Raw genomic sequence first — 5341 nt, forward strand, 5'->3', positions numbered from 1 at the left:
GGTAAGGAAAGAAAAAATGAAACAAGATGGGATCAGGAAGGAGACACTTAAAGAGACTGTTAATCTCACAAACCAACAGAGAGTTGCTGGGGGGGTGGGGGAGGGAGAGGGTGGTTGGGTTATGGACATTGGGGAGGGTATGTGCTGTGTTGAGTGCTGTGAAGTGTATAAACCTGGCAATTCACAGACCTGTACCCCTGGGGCTAATGATACATTATATGTTAATAAAAAATAAAAAAAAATTAAAAATCCATTTCCAGAGTTTCAACTGTCATATATATAATTATTAAAATTATATGTAATATAAATATTATATTTATAATACAATTTAAGTACATATATATTTTTATGTCTGATCTTATTTATTACTCTTAGAAAAATCTCTTTTGACTGGACTCAGACTTAGAGGTAGAAGCTCTCAGAAAGGACAGCCTCTGTCTCTTGACATTCTATTTCTGATATCTTTCTTTGGTCTCCTTCATTCTTTTGGCCAAAAGTTTAGCATATTCTGCAACTTCTTCTTTGTCTTAGTATGCTGTCTCTTTAGAGCAATATGCTGATGCTTGTGTTGGAGGAACAAGACACTGAATCTTGGGCACTTTGGTTCTAGGTTTCTTACCTGCTTTGTTTAGGGGCTTTCTCTCAACATACTGGTGGATATAAGCTTTTTCAAAGAGATTGAAAAGTTTGTAGATTATGCTAGCTCTTTTGGGCCCCAGGCAATGAGGTACAGTAGTATCAATGAGTCCAGGAAGAGCCTTCTTTTTTTTTTTTTTTTTTTTTTTTTTTTTACAATGACCTAGTTGAGAGCACTGAGATCGGCATTCACAATGCAACCCCAACAGATTTTTGTTTTCTTTCCCCAGTCCTCCTTGATCTGTAGCAGGAATGCCCCTTACTCAACAACAGGTGGACACAGCCATGAATCAAGACTCCCTGCTTTATGGGGAAGCCTAGTTTGTCATTGTCACCACTGATTCAGACTGTATAACCCTTCCATTCTTCGCCCATAACATCAGCAGCAACTTCTGTGGCCATAGGCTTTGCAAGAAAGGTACAAGTTAGTGTTCATCGACCACATCAATGAGTTTCTTGCGGGTAGTAGTTGGAAAAGAGATGTTTGGCTTCATCCTAAAGCAGCCTACTATCTCAGAGATGCCATGAAAGAGCTATCTTTTTTTTTTAATTTTTTATTTTTTATAAACATATATTTTTATCCCCAGGGGTACAGGTCTGTGAATCACCAGGTTTACACACTTCACAGCACTCACCAAAGCACATACCCTCCCCAATGTCCATAATCCCACCCCCTTCTCCCAAACTCCCTCCCCCCAGCAACCCTCAGTTTGTTTTGTGAGATTAAGAGTCACTTATGGTTTGTCTCCCTCCCAATCCCATCTTGTTTCATTGATTCTTCTCCTACCCACTTAAGCCCCCATGTTGCATCACCACTTCCTCATATCAGGGAGATCATATGATAGTTGTCTTTCTCTGCTTGACCTATTTCGCTAAGCATGATATGCTCTAGTTCCATCCATGTTGTTGCAAATGTCAAGATTTCATTTCTTTTGATGGCTGCATAGTATTCCATTGTGTATATATACCACATCTTCTTGATCCATTCATCTGTTGATGGACATCTAGGTTCTTTCCATAGTTTGGCTATTGTGGACATTGCTGCTATAAACATTCGGGTGCATGTGCCCCTTTGGATCACTACGTTTGTATCTTTAGGGTAAATACCCAATAGTGCAATTGCTGGGTCATAGGGCAGTTCTATTTTCAACATTTTGAAGAACCTCCATGCTGTTTTCCAGAGTGGCTGCACCAGCTTGCATTCCCACCAACAGTGTAGGAAGGTTCCCCTTTCTCCGCATCCTCGCCAGCATCTGTCATTTCCTGACTTGTTGATTTTAGCCATTCTAACTGGTGTGAGGTGATATCTCATTGTGGTTTTGATTTGTATTTCCCTGATGCCGAGTGATATGGAGCACTTTTTCATGTGTCTGTTGGCCATCTGGATGTCTTCTTTGCAGAAATGTCTGTTCATGTCCTCTGCCCATTTCTTGATTGGATTATTTGTTCTTTGGGTGTTGAGTTTGCTAAGTTCTTTATAGATTCTGGACACTAGTCCTTTATCTGATATGTCGTTTGCAAATATCTTCTCCCATTCTGTCAGTTGTCTTTTGATTTTGTTAACTGTTTCCTTTGCTGTGCAAAAGCTTTTGATCTTGATGAAATCACCTTGATCCCAAAACCAGACAAGGATCCCACCAAAAAAGAGAGCTATAGACCAATATCCTTGATGAACACAGATGTGAAAATTCTCAACAAAATACTAGACAATAGGATTCAACAGTACATTAAAAAGATTATTCACCACGACCAAGTGGGATTTATTCCAGGGCTGCAAGGTTGGTTCAACATCCGCAAATCAGTCAATGTGATACAACACATCAATAAAAGAAAGAACAAGAACCATATGATACTCTCAATAGATGCTGAAAAAGCATTTGACAAAGTACAGCATCCCTTCCTGATCAAAACTCTTCAAAGTGTAGGGATAGAGGGCACATACCTCAATATCATCAAAGCCATCTATGAAAAACCCACCGCAAATATCATTCTCAATGGAGAAAAACTAAAAGCTTTTCCGCTAAGGTCAGGAACACGGCAGGGATGTCCAGTATCACCACTGCTGTTCAACATAGTACTAGAGGTCCTAGCCTCAGCAATCAGACAACAAAAGGAAATTAAAGGCATCCAAATCGGCAGAGAAGAAGTCAAATTATCACTCTTCGCAGATGATATGATACTATATGTGGAAAACCCAAAAGACTCCACTCCAAAACTGCTAGAACTTATACAGGAATTCAGTAAAGTGTCAGGATATAAAATCAATGCACAGAAATCAGTTGCATTTCTCCACAACAAGACAGAAGAAAGAGAAATTAAGGAGTCAATCCCATTTACAATTGCACCCAAAACCATAAGATACCTAGGAATAAACCTAACCAAAGAGACACAGAATCTATACTCAAAAAACTATAAAGTACTCATGAAAGAAATTGAGGAAGACACAAAGAAATGGAAAAATATTCCGTGCTCCTGGATTGGAAGAATAAATATTGTGAAAATGTCTATGCTACCTAAAGCAATCTACACCTTTAATGCAATTCCTATCAAAGTACCATCCATCTTTTTCAAAGAAATGGAACAAATAATTCTAAAATTTATATGGCACCAGAAAAGACCTCGAATAGCCAAAGGGATATTGAAAAAGAAAGCCAACGTTGGTGGCATCACAATTCCGGACTCAAGCTTTTTTTTTTTTTTTTTTTTTTAAGTAAATTCTACATCCAACTTGGGGCTCAAACTAATGACCCAGAGATCAAGAGTCCCATGCTCTACCTACTAGCCAGCCAGGTACCCCAAGCAAATGGTTCTTGTATATTTTTTTCAAATACTTGATCAGCCTAAAATGTATTATGCTGGTTCCTCTTTTCTTTCACTGTGCAGAGGCTTTTTATTTTGATGTAGTCACAATAGTTTATTTTTGCTTTTGTTTCCCTTGCCTCAGAAACTATCTAGAAAAAAGTTACTACAGCCAGTGTCAGAAAAATAAATATCTGTGTTCTCTTCTAGGATTGTTATGATTTTACATCTCATTTTTAGGTCTTTAGTCCATTTTGAATTTATTTTTATGTATGGTGTAAGAAAGCAGTCCAGTTTCATTCTTTTGTGTGTTGCTCTCTGGTTTTCCCAACACAATTTGTTGAGGAGATTATCTATTGCCCACTGGATATTCTTCCCTGCTTTGTCGAAGATTAGTTAACCATATAATTGTGGGTGTATTTTTTGATTTTCTATTCTGTTCTATTGATCTATATGTCTATTTTTGTGCCAGTGCTATACTGTTTTAATTACTACAGCTTTGTAATATAACTTGAAGTCAGGAATTGTGATGCCTCTAGCTTTGCTTTTTTTTTCTCCATTTTTAATTTTTTTTTTATTTTAAGTAACAGTATTCCTTGTTTTTGACCACACCCCGTGCTCCATGCAATCTGTGCCTTCTCTAATACCCACCACCTGATTCCCCCAACCTCCCCCCCACCCACCCCCCCGCCGGTTCAAACCCCTCAGATTGTTTCTCAGAGTCCATAGTCTCTCATCGTTCACCTTCCCTTCCAATTTCCTCCAACTCCCTTCTCCTCTCTAACTCCCCTTGTCCTCCATGCTATTTGTTATGCTCCACAAATAAGTGAAACCATATGATACTTGACTCTCTCTGCTTGACTTATTTCACTCAGCATAATCTCTCCCAATCCCGTCCATGTTGCTACAAAAGTTGGGTATTCATCCTTTCTGATGGAGGCATAATACTCCATAGTGTATATGGACCACATCTTCCTTATCCATTCGTCCGTTGAAGGGCATCTTGGTTCTTTCCACAGTTTGGCGACCATGGCCATTGCTGCTATAAACATTGGGGTACAGATGGCCCTTCTTTTCACTACATCTGTATCTTCGGAGTAAATACCCAGTAGTGCAATTGCAGGGTTATAGGGAATTTCTATTTTTAATTTCTTGAGGAATCTCCACGCTGTTCTCCAAAGTGGCTGCACCAACTTGCATTCCCACCAACAGTATAAGAGAGTTCCCCTTTCTCCACATCCCCTCCAACACATGTTGTTTCCTGTCTTGCTAATTTTGGCCATTCTAACTGGTGTAAGGTGACATCTCAATGTGGTTTTAATTTGAATGTCCCTGATGGCTAGTGATGATGAACATTTTTTGATGTGTCTGATAGCCATTTGTATGTCTTCATTGGAGAAGTGTCTGTTCAAATCTTCTGCCCATTTTTTGATATGATTATCTGATTTGTGTGTGTTGAGTTTGAGGAGTTCTTTATAGATCCTGGATATCAAACTTTTGTACGTCTGGCCAGCTCAGTGGATAGAGCATGCGGCTCTTGATCTGGGAGTCAGGGTTTCCAGACCCACTTCGCTTTTCTTTTGTAAGACTACTTTGGCTATTTGGGGTCTTTTGTGATTACATACAAATTTTAGGATTGTTTGTTCTAGTTCTGTGAAAAATGCTGGTGGTATTTTCATAAGGTTTGCATTAAATACATACATTGCTTTGATAGGGATAGTTACATCTTTTTGTTTTTTTAACATATATTGTATTATTTGTTTCGGGTACACGTCTGTGATTCACCAGTCTAACACAATTACATCACTCACCAAGCACATACCCTCCCCAATGTCCATCACCCAGCCACCCCATTCCTCCCAACGCCCTCCACACTAGCAACCCTGAGTTTGTTTTGCGAGATTAA

At 39.0% G+C, this 5341-nt stretch overlaps 1 pseudogene; it reads right to left on the reverse strand.

The window, feature by feature from the left end:
- Positions 1 to 371: 371 nt before the first annotated feature.
- Positions 372 to 1130, reverse strand: LOC131813608 (small ribosomal subunit protein eS6-like; annotated as a pseudogene).
- Between the last annotated feature and the right edge of the window lie 4211 nt (positions 1131 to 5341).

Source organism: Mustela lutreola, chromosome 13, assembly GCF_030435805.1.
Source record: "Mustela lutreola isolate mMusLut2 chromosome 13, mMusLut2.pri, whole genome shotgun sequence".
NCBI classification, from domain to species: Eukaryota; Metazoa; Chordata; class Mammalia; order Carnivora; family Mustelidae; genus Mustela; species Mustela lutreola.